At 42.9% G+C, this 16250-nt stretch overlaps 1 long non-coding RNA gene across 3 annotated transcripts in view; it reads left to right on the top strand.

The window, feature by feature from the left end:
• Window positions 1-16250, top strand: part of LOC116797404 — a 96382-nt gene that overhangs the window by 4898 nt on the left and 75234 nt on the right. For all 3 annotated transcript variants that reach the window (XR_004360645.1, XR_004360644.1, XR_004360643.1), the window contains exon 3: window positions 10761-10844. This is a non-coding gene — a long non-coding RNA (uncharacterized LOC116797404). The remainder of the gene's footprint in view (window positions 1-10760; window positions 10845-16250) is intronic.

Genomic DNA, 16250 nt, shown 5'->3' with positions numbered 1-16250 from the left:
CAGTTACGTGGGCAAGGTTAATGTTGCTGGAGACTTTAATTGGCTCATTCCTAAGATTCCCTGGTATTTGGCTCTGCTGCCTTAGGAGTCTTTAAACTTTTCTGCAAAGGGAATACCTTGGGTGAAATGCAGACTGGATTTAAATAACCAAGGCTTTTTTGAATTGAATTTGGTACACTATTTCACTTTTCACAACCTTTAAAAGCAAAATAATGTGTGATTCTGTATGTGACAAAGCAGTTATTCATTCTTGCCATGTAATTTAATACGATGTTCTATATGAACTGAAGGGCTTCACATAATAGTATCCCACAGTAACAAACCTTGGGCAAGAAATGTTTGATTCTCCTCCCTTTCCCCTTTTGAGGAGTGCCACATAATCCTTGGTTGTTGTGTGGTCCCCTATTCAACTTTTCACAAAAATGTTGGAAGGGTATTTATAAAAAGCCTCGAGGACCACCCACTTTGCTATTGAAATTTGGCTGAAATAATCCCTTCTTTATAATTTAGCTGTGGTGTTGTCGAAATTTCAGTTCCATGTGGGTTTCTGTTTAAAGGGGCAGTGGGGAAATGACGTCCTGGATGGACAGGGAGCGGTGGCCAATTGTCGTGGTGACACCTGTGATGGGCTGGGGCTCAAAGGCTGGCTCAGACCTTCATTGTGCCCTCCAGTTATTAACAGGACTTGGACATAATGCCTTGGTTGTCCCTCTTGTGATGAGTATGATCTGACTGTAGTGTTCAGCACCCTCTGAGTTCTCAGCTCTCCCAGAACAGCTCCCTCTCTGGAGCAGGAGGGACAGAGACCTTTCCTGGAGCGAGGGAGCTGCTCGTTCAAAGGAAATGCAGAGCTACAGTCCAGTCTTCTTGTAATGGATTTTTATTCCTGTGATGAGAGAGTGGGGTTTTTTGGGTTTAATAATGTGGATTTTTAATTTTAAACTGAAAGCATTTTGGAATTAAGAAGCTGGAAGGACAGGAAAAGAACAAGCTGTGAGTGTGTGTGCACGGCCTGTGTGTGTATGAGAGAGTCATCCCAGTCAGTGTAAATTCTGTCACTGCAAACAGTAAAGAATTGCTCAGCAGGTTCTGGTTTGATAAGCACAGAGCAGGAACAAATCCCATCCCACTGCAGAGCCATGGACTCCCCAGCTGCAGGGAGAGCTTGTCTAATCCAATTGACTCCTGTGTGAGGGGACTGTTGGCACAGCACACGCGGTTCCAACCCGAGCACAGCTGGTCAAGAGGGGCTCACAAGTACATTTTTGGATTGCCTCACTCAGATATGAATGTATCACCTCAAAGGAAATGATCCAAAACACTTGAAATCCAGCATGTGTGCATGCACTCTTGGTGTCAGGCAGCAAAACATATGGAATGGAACTCAGAAGGACAGATCTGTGCAGCAGCACAGCCCATCTAAAGAATATTTGCACTTCAGAATCTCTGCTGTGGGATGTTAACACTCCCAAAATTAAATATTTAATAACAAAAATCAGAGGAATATAATGCACCTGATTGATTTATTTCTACCTTTAATACTAGACATGCTTGTGATTCTAGGTCACATTTTCTGAACCCAGAATAAAAATGTTTGGTTTCAGAAGCATTTCCTGTAAAGGAATAACTTTCTGTAGGTTTCAGGAGTCTCACAGTAAAGTGCTTCTTTAATCCAGCCAAAGTTGATAGTAATCAAAATTCATAGCAATGTTCAAACCCTCTGGAATGTGGGGATGGTCTGTTCCATGATTAGTTAGCAGATGTTAACTTTAACAGGCCCTTTTTTCTGGCACTGTGAGCTGAACAATAAGGAATTGAATAGGTCTTGAAGAAATCGCTACACAATCATGGGAGTATTCTCTTCAGATTACTATAAGGATATATTTGAAGAGAGGAAATTTGTTCCTCTCCTGTTCATTGGGTACTTAGAAGACTTAATTTTCCCTTTTCTCGGCAGTGCAATCATTTACATTCTGCACTAAGAAAGCACGATATTCCTGTTTATTGCAAAAACTTAATTGTTTTTTAAATCTTTTTAAAATGCCTTTTTGAGGTTATTCACAGGACTTCAGTTTAAACATCTAGATAAGCATTGCAGGCAGAATGATAGCTTGGCTTTGGGGAAGGAAGTGCCTTCATTAAAGGGAGTGAATTTATCTTCTTCCCATCCCTCTGGGAAGGCAAGTTTGCTTTGCCACTGCCCAGGAGTGAGGAGTGGGGGAAAGGAATGCAAGAAATAATCCCATGGAGGGCCCCACAGCAGGGCGGGGGGATGTTCCCAGGGGGAACTGCTGCCCATGGAAAGCCCAGGCAGGAGCAGCTTCTCCCACCAGGAGCTGTGGGTTGTGGAGGAGCTTTGCTGGACAGGGGAACACCTGAGGAGGGAGCAGCACCAGGGAGGGGATGTCCTGGACCCACCACAACCCCCATCCCTCAGCCCCCGACCCCTGAGCGGGGAGGGACAGGAGCTGGGAGTGCAGGGATGAGGTTTTATACTCAGAAACTTTACCTGAGTCCGTGATGTTGTGCCACAGTAACAGTGAGAGGTAATTCGGAGATAGTTGGGACATACTCACTGTTTGTTTGTTGCTCTGTTGGTGATCAGCTGTGAATAAACATGGTGTGGAAATCGGGGCTGGCATCAGAAACCACCCAATCCCATCCAGGTCTGCAACCAACCTTGAGTTCCTTGGAAGAGCCAGAAGAGAGCAGTGCTTTTAACTCCCGTGCTCGAGCAGTGGGGCAGAGACAACTTCATTCTATTTGCCTTGAGTAACATGTGTGTAGAGTAACCCAAAACCAGGCCTCATAAATTACAGCAAATGTGCAAGTGTTACTCCCTAAAATAGTGGCAAATACCTTTTTGAGATGCTGGGGAGTTTTTGTGATTGTCAAATATAATTTTGTAATACAATATTCAGCCTTTAAAAAGAGTGCAAGCTCTTCACTGCCCTCCCTTGCCCCACCTGGTGGCTCCTGACTATTCAAGGAGGGTACAGCAAGTTCTGTCTACAAAAACTAGGACCATAAAAATCATCCTTCTAAATACTGATTTGTAATCCTAAATTAATAATTGGTTTCTGAAGTATTGAAGTCTCTGGAAGCTGCTGACTGTGTTAGTACTTCTAAGAAGCCAAAAACCTTTAAATCTCACTGAAACTTGTTTCAAAAATCTCACCCAGCATTTGGTTTCTCTCTATATTTTTACAGCAACATTGTTCTTTTTTTCTTTGTCAAGGATAATAGCTGATGTCAGAATTGTAAATACTCCACAATAATTATTCGAAGTGCAGAACCAGATGAAATAGACCCTACAGTGAAATATTTCTTTGAAGCTGTGAAACTTGATTCTTTGTTTATTAGGAAAGTCACTGCTTTAACTTTGTACAGCATTTCAAAAGACTTGGAAAACACAAGGAGTAATTTAAATGAATTCTAAACCCCCCATTTGTCAACTCCATCTCCAGTCCGACACAATCTAATAGACTTAAGTTGTTGGAGAGGTAGTTTTCAATATGATGCTTAATGTATGTTTTCTGCTGGATTCCCAGCTGTAAATTCAATATACTGAGCACCTAATGGGGTCATGGTGATTTCTTCCATATATTTGGACTTAACTAAGATTTCAAACCTATCAGCACAAACAAACAAAATTGTCAGAACTCCTTTCTCTCCCTGGCTCTGGGTGTATAATCTGTCTTTTGACATGTGTTGCATCTGGAAGCCGGGAACCGAAATCTCCTGTTTCTGTCAATTCTGGATTTGCAGTGGCTGATTTGCCATTCCCAGAGGGAGACAGAGCCAGGATCTGGATCTGACACCCAGTGTAGAGCAGGAGATGCTTGGAGCAGCCAGCATGGGGAGTAAAGATAATGGATTAGTTGGCTGCTCAGCTTTTTAGTTAACTGAGAAAGGAAAAAATATCTTTGCACAGCAGTAAAATAACTCAGGAATATAAGAGACAACCTTTGTAATACAAACAGGCAGCTTCTTAGTGATTTTTTTTTTTTTTTAGCAAAGTGCTGAGTTTCTCATAAAAAATACAAACAAAATAATTTTAGGACATTTATTCTATTTTATAAGAGAAATCTTTCCCTCCTGGGGTTTCTTTTCAGTTATTTTCATCAAGTAAAGCATAGTGGTGTGCAGTAAGATCAAAAGAGTTTAAGTTAATAATTTCTACAGTCTTAATTCTTTTACCAAGAATGAAATAGGGACTAAAATTTGAATCTGGAGCCCAGACTTTATACCCTTCACTGATGTTCAGAAACACTGCTGGTACTTCACAAACTTCCAGTAACAACTTTGACATGTGAGGCTGGTCCCAGAAATACAGCAGCTCCAGGATCTCAAACTGTGGGAGTGCTGGTTTCAGGGAAAATTGGGAATATTCAGGCACGCAGGCTTTTATGACCACACAAAGCCATTTCCCCATTTTACAAAGGATTCAAGCCGATGGTGGAGGCAGAAATGTTTCTTTTTTTCCTGACTTAATGCTCTGTCTGATTTGTGGTGGTTGAGCAGCTGCTTTGAGCTGGGAAGTCCTTTGGTGCTGGAGTGACAAGTTCCAGCACTGCCACTCTGAGCAGGGAGAAGCTGAGTGTCAACCCCCCATTTTCCCTCCAGAAACACCTGATTTGCCTTGTTCAGTGAAGATTCTAAAGGTGGTGGGTTTGGCTTCTGTTCACTTCTGTTGTGAGTTTGGGAACACGGGAATTCACAGAGTCTCTGTGTCCATAACACACGTTCTCTTGGTGCCCTGACTGCAGCAAGAGCTTTAAGAAAAAAACCCCAAATACTCCTGGCCATGTAAGAAAATGAGAAGAGTTGGTGACTTGGATGTGAAGTTCCAAATTTGAGGCTCCTGAGGAAGGTTTTGGTGGCCGGGGCTGCAGAGGTGACTGTCCCACCTGTGTGACTGTGGGAAATCAGGGAAAAACAAGGCGTTGCTTTTGCAATCCCTGTGCAAATCCTGTCTGTGACTCATGAATTTAATCAATTAGAAGCAAAATATCTTGTGGCTCTCTGGATGGGGCACCATATGTTGCAACAGAAAAAGAGCACTTCAGGAGGAGGCATTTTGGTGTTTTTGGAAAGATGACATTGCAGAGAAAATGTAGAAAATATGATTTGCTTTAAGCATTAGGACTTTTTTGTTAAGGTATTAATTATTCTCCAAGACCTTTTAGAAAAGGTATTAAGGACTGCCTAAAGTAGGATTAGATGGACTCAGAGCAGCAGTTTCCCCTCGGTTGCTTCAGTTTGCCCCTCTGATGGAAGCAGTGCGTGCCTGGGGGGGAACGTTCTCCTCCATATTCCTGATGTTATTACAAGATATCCCAGTGCAATAAAGAAAACAATTCCTGGGCACTGATAGCAGTGACATAATGTTGCTGCTGGTCCAGATCTCTGTAATGCCTCTGGTTTCCATTTGCTCTGTATCATCACATTTCTACTGCATCAGCTGAAATATTTTTCATATTTCTGGACTGAGGAACGTTATTGTCCAACAGGTCTTAAATTGAGGGGAATTTACAGGACTCAGGAACAAGGTTTCAATTGAAACCAGGGCTGGGAGCGCACGGAGCTGGGGGATGAGGCCAACTCAAACATTTCCCTGGGTCCCCGTGCAGAAGGCTGGAGCTGTAAAAAGTTCAGGGTTTGGCTCCTCCTGTTTTTAGGTTCAAGTGCTTGGCCTTAAGTGTTCCACCATCTAATTCCAAATGATCACTATTTGGTGCTTTTTCATCCTTCACCCGCTGACTTCACCAAGTTTCCCTAAAAATTCATCTCATTGAGGTCCTGCTGCGAGGGTCCATTCCCAGGGAATGGATTCCCTCCTCCCACAGTTGTGAGGATCCCAATATCAGTTATATGCTGTAATATCAGGGTTTATAACTGGTAACACTGGACCTGAGTGGGGAACCAAACCCACTCAGGGGATGCAGCAACTGCTCCTTTTAGTTGATCATTGAAGCAGAAGGACCAACAGCTCAGACAGACCCACCTTAAAATCACTGGCTGAGCAGGACTCAAGGCACACCAGGCTGCATTTCCCAGAGTGGAGCTCATGGAATTGCAGGCAGTTTGTTTGACAAAAAAGGGAACAAAAACGGGCTGCTCTTCACATCACCATGTCGTAGCTCTGAGCTAACAAAAAGTTGACTGGACCCATAAATTTAATCACATAATCAGTATTTTAATGGATTAAAACCGCGTGCCTGGGTGAAAATGTCCTGTTTTGTCCCCGCTATTTCTTCATCCAAGAAGCCCTTTTTAGACTATTTGACAAAAGTGGATGTGTAATTGAATTCAGGAACAGCATCAGATGACACACAGGCTGTCATATGTTAGTCAAAAAAAAAGGAAAATAGTTACCATAACAACTGACTCACCACTTGTGTTTCCAAGAGGGAGAACATCTTAAAGGAGAATGCCACAGGTCAGTCCCGTGCGTGTTTGTGCTGCCAGGGAATGGGCAGGAACATTGTTTTCATGGGTGCCAGGAATGATGGGGGGGTTCTTCCTCAAATAAGGATTTGGTACCAGAAATAAGACTGTGCTTCTTAGATGATCATGTCCATAATTGGAAGCAACAGCAAATAAGTACATTTAAAAACAAAATGAGAAGTCCCGAGTACTGGATTTTCCAAACATATTGGGGACCACTCTTTTTTTCTGTTAGAATTGCTGCTTTTACTTTTCTTTGGTTCGTTGTTGAGGACCTGAACCTGCTCATGGCTGAAGTGTAGGAGTTTTACCTTTGACATCTGCGTTTGCCTGATCAAGCCTTAACATGATTTATTTTGTATTTTGTGTCAGCCCCTCTGAGCCAACTTCAAAGCCACTTCCCCAGACGTGTTTCCTGCATCTCCACTGAAGCCCTTGGTGCTAAAACTCTTGACATCATCACTAGAAGTAGCCTGAGGATCATCAGAGTCTTCTTTGAAGACTTGGTAGTAATTTCCACTACAGACAAATATTCTGCTGAAAAAAAGGTTTTGCCTCTGCCCCCTCTGTCCTGCGGGCAGTGATAAAGAATTGCTGCAAAATCAGATTACTTTTAATCTGACATTTCATATGTTCTGCTGGGTGAGGGCAAAGGGAATCACAGAGTCGTTGAGTCTGCCCATATAACAGGACCACTGTGAGCCCTGATAGGTGTGGGGTTCCTTTTGGTGCTGAGCTTAAGAAAATTTTAAAGAAAAAGAAGTATAGAATGCTTTCTTTTGGGTCTTTGGGTTGTTTTGTTTCAGACTTTCAGACTGACTGTTTAGCATTTTGCTCAAAGAAAAGCCCAGCTCACACACGTGGAAGATTGCCAGGGACTCTAATCCCTATTTTGGTTAAATTACAGTACCCAGATTTCGGTAACAAAGCGCATTGATTTTATATTCAAAAAGATTTTTATATTTAGTCTGTTAACCTTTTGTAATTCCCACCCACAGCTCTGCACTGGGGAACATTTTGATGCTAATTGTTGTCAGTGGGGAATCTGCCCCAGCCCCTTGGGAATGTCAGTGCAGTGAATGCAGTGCAGGTGCTGGAATTGCAGCTCTGGAATTGTCTCTGGGCAGCAGGGATGGCTCAGGCAATTCCCTTCAAACTGCACTGGAGAACACTCAAAACCATAAATCTGGGAACCAAAGATAACCTGACATCATATCTGCAATAAAGAAAAGAGGTGGGAGAATTCTTCCCCTCATTTCCAGGGGAGTTTTCCAGACTCACAGTTTAAATCACTCCTCACTGGGCAGATTCTGATTCAAGAGTTACTGTGCAGTTTTGAGAAGTCCCTTTGGGTTTGGGTGTTTGTGGGAATTCTAGTCTGGTAGTCCCTGGAAGTTGTTTGGTGGAACATCCCCACCCAGTGGATATGACGTGGGAATGGAGGGAAAAGGAGGGTTTGTGCTCCGAGCCCAGATCCTGTGAGTGACACTGGACACGTTGCTGCCTTCAGCCCTGCTGTCCTCAGGATGAGACAACAGCACTGCTTGTCCTTCCAGCAACTCCAACCAAACCATCCTGGGATCTCAGTGGGCACATGGGTGTGTTTGCCATCCACAGGAAAACTCAGCATCCTTCACTTTGCTGGAATCTTCATTATACTCTTTGTAAGATCTACGTGGGGCAGAGTTAATGATTATGCAACAGCAGTTTGTTTGGAATACACAATATGCTAAAGTGCTGCCTGGGAAAATATTTTAAATACAGAGCAGTCATTACATTTATTAAATGATTATAATTTTAGTGGGTTTGATGAACCCTCCCCCTGAGTGAAGTCTTTGTTTCCACAGAATGCTTTAATATGGATGAGAGTCATTCTCACAAGAAAAATCTTTGGTGAACTGAAGTTACTATACAGAGGAAAAAGGGAAATTTAGGGTCAAAAATAGAAGATTCTTATAATCTTCACTGTAAAATAATTTTTTTTTTACTCAAAACCAGTCGAATTCAATTTTAATTTCCAAGGATTGTATCAACACTCCCCCTGGCCCAACTCGAGGCCGTTTCCTCTCGTCCTGTCCCTTGTGGCCTGCAAGAAGGGCCTGACACCCACCTCCCCTTTTCACTTTGCCAAAGCTATAAATGAAATAGAGTCACGTTTGGGGTTTGTTTGCATGCACACTCTTGCACTTTTTGCTTGTCCTGATGTGTTTATTTGTGCTCTCAGAAGTTTGGCCTCTGCAGCAATGCTAATGGGATCATAAATTAGAGCATGTTTGCTTCTATACCACTGTTCTGCTGAGTGCATTATTGGGATGTATCACACTTGATAATTTTCTTTGGCATCAGTCCAGTAGTGAAATAGTCCTCAGCAGTACTTTATTTAACAAAAGTTAAATATATTTTGTTTTCTGCTGAATAGATCATCTTTTATCTCCTTCCCCCCCCCCCTCCTTAATGAACAAATCTCTTTGGTGAATTGACTCCAGCATTAAAGACTAATGCAGTGTGTCTGGTCACCTTTAAATGAAATGTCTATCCCCCCTTAGGACCAATAACCCTGTATTTTTAAAAAACTTCAGTTAAACGAGGATGATCTTGCAGCATTTCCCCTGCTACAGCCAGAGAATAACTCTTTGTGGGATGTGAACAAACACTTCCCTGCCTCTGTGGGGTCACTGCCCCCCAGCCTTTCTGAGGGCTCTTCCCTGCCAGTGCCTTCTCCTTCCTTCCCCCACCCACCCCCAACTCCGGGCTTGATGTCCTGCACAAGTGACTCGTGTGCTGTAATTGAATCGGCTGTAAAAAGATAATTAATTGATATTTCACTCCCAGAGAGGTCAAGCTGCCCTCTCCTGAAGGGTGGTTATGGAAGGAGTCGTTGTGCTGGCACTCAGCCCTCAGAGGGGGCACAGGAGCTTTGTCTTGCCAGCAGCAGTAATTGTTGTAATTAAAATTAACATGAAGGGGGGACTTAAGGAGTGATTCTCTGATTTAGATGCTTTAGCTTCTCTTGAAAGCTTGTGAAACGGGAATTTATTTTAATGCCTGGCACAAGGCTGTGCCATTTGCTTCCTAAACCTCCCTGTGCCACGTTACCAGTAATGTGGGAGCACAGAAATACCACTGTAGGTGTGTAAATTTGAGATGGCTGATGTGAAACCCTGTCAGGCACCTTGAAACCATTGATTTTAAACACAACTCTTTGAACAGCTGCTTATTGTGAGATTATTTCAGCTGAAGATTGGCATGAAGAATTCTTTCAGTAAATGGATTATCCAAATGTAGGACTTCACTGATGTTTAAGAGGCTCTTAAACATTTCCTTTGAAACTGTGTGGCACAAGAGCTATCAATTAACAACATAATAATATTAAACCCACATTAAATTTAGTGACACAGGAACCTTTCTGAAACTGTTGGTGCATTAAGAGCCTGGAGTTATCCTGGAAGGAGTGTGGTTCTCACTCATTGCCCAGAGAATAAATACTGCTACTACAGCAAAAGCTAATGGAGAGAAAGATGTTATTTAATGTCCTTGCAGAGGCAAAGACTTAACTTTTATCACACCTTATAATGATAAAGTTACAGCCCTGTGGAGAGAACTGCAGCATTCCCAGCTGGAAAGTCCTTATTTAAGGTCTCCTAGGTGGGATAAAGCATTGCAGGGGGAACACAACCCTTCTTTTCACTCTTCAGCCTTAATGTAAAATGCCATATTTGCATGGATACAATACATTAAAATGAGGAAAACAATGATGTAGGCATTGAATTCCAGGAAATAATCCAGAAAATAACCTGTTCTACAAACTGAAGCTGTATTGGGAAAATTCTGGGGAAAAGCCTAGATCCTATTGTTTGAACTGAGAAAGTAGGATGTGCCCATTCCCAAAGTTCAGGTACAGATAACTGTTTACTATTTATAGATAACTATTTGCTTCACTCCCAGTGAGAATGTTCCAAAAGGGAAGAGCAGATGAGAGCTTCAGATCAGACAATTTGTTCCAGCTTCTGGTTTCAAATTCTTTTGACTGTTGAGTTGTACATTCTGGCTTTTGTCTTTTCACTGCAGGGGATGCTGATAGTTTAGTGACCAGGATCCAATTTTGCTTACAGAAATAAATAATAGGAAATCACGAGAGAATCTTAATATATGTAAATCAAACCCCAGCATAGTCAAGTGCTGATGATTTTGCATTTGTTCTTAAGTTACAAATGCAAAGGAAAACACTAGCACATCATAAATTACACCAGTTTTGGCACTTTCCCGAAGCTCTACAGAAGTACGTCTTTTTTTTTTTTTTTCCCCTGCAGAAAGGAGGCAAAAAGCCAAGTGGCAGGAGATCTGCTGAGAAAGCTGAGGATGACAGTCTGGCAGGGGAGGAGGGAAGGCAGCAGGTACGTGTGAACCAGGACTGTGCTGCTCAGCTGGGGGCTGCTCCTGCCCAGGGCAGGTTTGAGCCCTGCAATCCCCCACTTCTGGCTGGGGGGGCCCTCCTGGACAAGGACCCTGCTTTTTGGTTCCCTGACCCCTCTTTTCTCACACTGCCCTTCACATTTTATGCCAATACACCTTTTGTTCCTTCATAACCTTGGCTTGTGCTTGCAAGGACGGTTTTCAGCCCTTCACTTTGGAGAGTGGTTGGTGGTGGGGTTTTGGTGGTTGGATAGCTTTTTGAAGTGCTTTTTTTGTGTTATTAGATCTTTCTAATGATGTAGGTATGGGGGGGCTCACTACACTTTTACAATTGCCATCAGATCTACTTTGCCTGGTTTTTCAGGTAGGAAAACTTTTCCAGCCAAGTTTTGCAGTCTGCTCTGATGACTACACCTAACCTTGCCATTACATCCAAAGTTGCCACTTGGAGACTGCTGTGTTTAAACAAACCTCCATAATTGCATTTCATAGGATGCACACAGTTAAAAAGAAAATAATTACCTAGAGAGGAAAAACTTCTCTGCTTACTGTGTTAGTCAAATTTTGAAATGGTGGGTTGAGCTATGGCAATGCAATAATTATTGTTTATGCAAGCACAGAAAATCTCTGCTCTCTGCAAAAATAAACCACCAAAAAACACCAGTCTGAGTTTACTGAAAGTCTGGGGTGGAATTAGGTGTTGAAAGTATATTCTGACCCTCTGTGGTGAGGGTTACCCCCAGCTGTAGGTTTTCAGTGGTGTCACTGATGTGCTTTCACTGTTTGAAAACAACACCAGTGTTACAGTTTTTCTGTTTGATAGGCAAGAATTAACTAACTGGATAAACTAACGAGAGTAAACTGTCATTTCAAGTTGGAGTGAATAAACCTTCCTTTTTATGAGTGCCATCTGAGAGCACAGTAAATAAAGCCTCTGGTTTTCAGTAACTGTTTAATCGATGAACAGCTCCGGGAGCAATCCTGGCTCCTTCCCTGCCCCAGCCCCAGATGTGCTCCCAGCAGGGCTGTGGTGGGAGATGGCAGGCAATGAAACTGCAGCCACAGCAGCAAGGACTGGGGGGAAATGAAAACTCCTGACTCAGAGGAGCAGGGCAATGGCAGAAAGACTCCTCATTATGGATCTCTTCACGGGGAGAAGAATGACTGGTAAATGAGGTTTGTGTGGCACAAAGAGGAAATACAGTTGGACTCAGGCAGAAATTGTGCTCACTGTACAAAACAAACAGAGGAATAGGGTAGGGCTCATTTGCATTTCTCAGCTGACACAGTGAGCAGGGAGGTGGAGATCCTCTGACACGGGTGGGAGATGCAGCAGTTCAGAGAAAGGTGTTGTTTAACTTTCCCATTATTTGGGTTGTGATGAACGTGACTTTTACTACAGCCTGTTATTACTGGAAACTTGTTCAGTGTTTGCTTTAATTTCTTTGCTGCACAATAGTTACAAGCTCTTAAAATGCTGCCTTGAGCAGGTCTGCCCTGGTGACTGATTGTCACCTTTGTCACTGGTTCAGCAAAGCATCAAACCATGATGGTGGGACTCGCTGCCCTGAGCAGACACGGTGATCCCGGGGGCTGGTCACGTTGGCCCCGCTGAGGTGCAGTAGTTTCTCTGGAGCAGACAAGATGTTTTCTCACCTTCAACCACTATGAGAAGTCATGTTCAGGCCACAGCAGACAGGACAATATGCACTGGCTGACCACAGAAATCAGAGGTGTGGAACCCAGGCTAATGGGAGGTGTCCCTGCCCATGGCAGGGGGGTGGAACTGGATGGGCTTTAAGATCCCTTCCAACCTAAACCAGTCTGTGATTTATGAACTATTTAAAGCACATCAAAAGAAGCTCCATTCACCACATGCAGCAAGTGTGTCCCTCACTCTTGCAGTGTGACCAGGCAATCCAGTGTAGACTGGGGGGTTTTTTAACTGGAATGGCCTCACGTGGCTGCATTCCAACCCCTCAGTCTGAACCTGGTTTGCTTATCCTACTAAGTGGCCTAAGGAGTTGCAAATTCCCAGATTTATGGATCTAGAATAGCTGAAGATGCCTTCATATAAAATATCATCTTGTGTGGTCTGTCTTTGGGCATAAGACATTTTAGTGCTTGTTTTAGTGCTTGAAGAAACACAAAGAAGTCCAAAGTCTGTCTTTCTTCAAGATCCTAATTTTTAGATGGACTTCCATCCTGTGATGTGAAGGGTATGTCCTTGTGTGCTGAGGAGGGTTCAGGTACCCAGGAGGCTCTAGAAGTACTTGACTTTTATGTATTTTCTCCCATTAAAGACCAGGAACAACCGAAATGCTCGATGTGTGCAGGAAAAGCCCAGTGCTGAGTCTCAGACAGGTCACTGGCAGGTGTCTCACCGTGGATCTCACCTCTGCTGATCCCTCCAACCCACAGCAGGGCACACACCGAGTTATTAATTAGCTTCACCCCCAATCAGCCCCTGCCTGCAGTGGCTCCATTATCACAGTGTGTATTTCAAACAATAGAAATGATTGAAACAGGAACTCCTACATTTCTGAGAAGATTAAGAATGGCACACCACCCTGTAATTTAGGTAGTTGTGCAAGTTTTCATTTGCATTAGCAGAGTAGTGCAGATTGTGTTGAATTATTCCATTAAAATATCTTCAGGTTTTGAAAGATTTCCTGTGCCATCTGTATGTTGTTTGTTTTGGCGTGTTCTGGTGCCGTGGTGATGGATTTTGTGGTTGTTTTAAATGTATGTGTCTTCAAATGAAGATAAAACTGAGCTCCATTAATTCCCCAGAAGCCCAGAGAGTGGCACATTTGAGTCTCAGTGCTGGTTTTAAGCCCTGAGAGCCACCTTAAAACTCTGAGTGACATTTATAGAATAGCTGAATTTAATTTTAAATCTATCACTCAATTCCATTTCCTTTATTAGTAAAATGAACTTCTTTCATATGTGACACTGACAGTTACTGCAAGCAGAGATTTGTTGTCACATATTTTTGTTTTCTTCTGTTATGTGGTAAGTAGGGTCAAGATTGTGTTATGATTAATTCAGAATAGTTGAAATTTGTATGTAACTGAAATCTGGATGAAGCTGGTTGATATAGATCTATTTTTCTGTGACTTTGACTGGTTTAGCCAGGGTAGTACTTAATGAGGCCAAAAGGGGAAAATGGACATTACAGAGTCATGTAAGGATTTAAGATTCTTTCCATCTTTTTTGTCCTTTTTGTCCCTCCATATTCTGAGCCCTATTTTCAGTCAGCTGGGTGCTTGTTAAAGCAGGATAACACAGGAGGATGTGAATTTTCACTGTCACTGCAGAGATCTCCTTACCAGGATTGTTACTGAGAATGCTTCTGGTTAGGAAAAGCAGTAATTGAAGGGTCTTAGTCAGTACTAAAAGTTGGTTCCATTATTTTAGAAGGACTGGAACTTCCTTGGCCCCTAATTGTGAACTGCAGCTCACACCAGTGCTGCAGATTTGAATTCAGGAATTTGAAGGACAGGAAAGTTGTAGAATTGGGCATTTGTTGATATATGGCAGGGCTCTACCATCTTCCTTTTCCCCATTGAAACATTTGATTTTAGCTTTATAAAAAGCCTTGTTTTATACATGATAGTGTGTTGTCACCTGGGACATGCCAAGCTGCTGCAGCCAATGCCACACAGACCTGCCGTGGCTGCAAATAAAGATTTCTACAATTTCAGGACAGCAGGCAGCAAAAAAAACATTTGGACTTTAATGGACTTTAATATTTCATGTGCAATGTTTCATCACAAAGTGGAGGTGCTGTGGATGAGTTACATGCCAGTGGAAAGCAGTGGTTCCTCTGACCTCAAGACACACTTCTTTATTCCTAGACATTTTAATACATTGTTTTAAATAGCTCCCTCTCAGCTGTTGAGGTGGAAGCAGCTCTTGTTGTTTTTCCATAGCAGAGGTCACTATGCATCAGGGTCGTCAGGTGGCTGGCAAATAAAACTTAAAATAAGTGTCCCACTGCCATCCTGCTTTACTTAAAAAGGATTCTTTTATTTGCCTGGTCATTTTATTCATGCAGGAAAAATTCCTGGCATATTGTGGAATTTCGGTGTGAGGGAGATCCCTGTCAATCCACGAGGAACATGGAAGTGCTGTGTGGGTCTGGGCTGGAAATGTCAGCTCCCTGTGTTATTTGTGCTGAGCAACATTAATTACCTGTCTTGTGATTGGGAAGGAGCAGAGCCCAGCCGAGCCTGCTGCCATCAGTGGGATGTGAGCAGAAAGTTTGCAGGATGACCTTGTGAGTGATTACTCATCTGCTGGCTGTTAGGAACAGGCACAAATGGAATGTGACATGCATTAGAACACATTAATGATTGCCTTCCTCCCTCCATCCTCTTCTGTACAGAAAAATGATTTTAATTAAGACTTCCGTGATTAGTCATTTAATCAGTCATTAGGCCAATACAGATGGAGTCAATTAATTTTTTTACACTTGAATAGAGACTTGATGCTACTGCAAAACGTACAAGCTATTTTTTTTTTAACATTGTATCATGGGCAATTGCCTCGGTGTCTGTCTGGGGAGTGGCATTACTCCTCCCAAAACTGGGGAGCTGTGCAGCACGTGGGTACTGTGGCAGCTCTAGGTATGTCCTGTTCCATGCTGTCCAAATTTCAGTGAATCCCTCTGGGTTTGGATTCGGACTGACAGTTGTTCTTCTTGTGGAGTACCCTTGATTTTTTAAAGAGCAACGTGGCAGAGTTGCCTTTTAAAGCAACTGTGTTCAGCATCTCCTAATGTGTTTTATTATGATAACGCTTTGTGCTTCAGTGCTAAATTTCGTGCAAGAATTTCAAATGTTTGATGAACTTAAGGGCCTGTTTTGATCTGGTGTGGGAAGACTTTCTGTGCGCTTGGCTGACGCAAAAGACGAGGTGAGTGAATTGCAAACAAGATGCAAGTTTGCTCCATCAAACAATAACCTGCTGTGCCAGGGGTGGGAGAGGAAGCACTCAGGGAAGTGTTTGTGCAGGAAGTACAAGGAAGCCTGGTAAGTTAAGTGCAGTTAATTAGAAAGTTCCTAATGTAGGACTGGCCTGTGGCACGAGAGAGGGGTGCAAAAGGAACAACTTCTGGGTCCCTTTCTCGAAAAATTACTCCATAATAAAGGACAATGAAATGCTCAGGCAGTGTGATCTCCTGACAGGGAACAGGAAGGCAATTCAGCAAACAGGCTCCTTGGAATGGAAGCTGGAAGTGAGCAAAAGTGGGAACCTGCTGCTTAAAGTATTGCATGAAGGATTCCTCAGCACCCAAACCTCTCCACTTCCAGGGCAAGTGAAGACAAGGCAGCTGAAATCTGTGGGAGTGAGGGGGGTTCAGGGCTGTGCTGACACAGAGT

This window comes from Chiroxiphia lanceolata, chromosome 22 (genome assembly GCF_009829145.1).
Source record: "Chiroxiphia lanceolata isolate bChiLan1 chromosome 22, bChiLan1.pri, whole genome shotgun sequence".
Lineage (NCBI taxonomy): Eukaryota > Metazoa > Chordata > Aves > Passeriformes > Pipridae > Chiroxiphia > Chiroxiphia lanceolata.
This window is presented reverse-complemented; position numbering and strand designations above follow the sequence as displayed.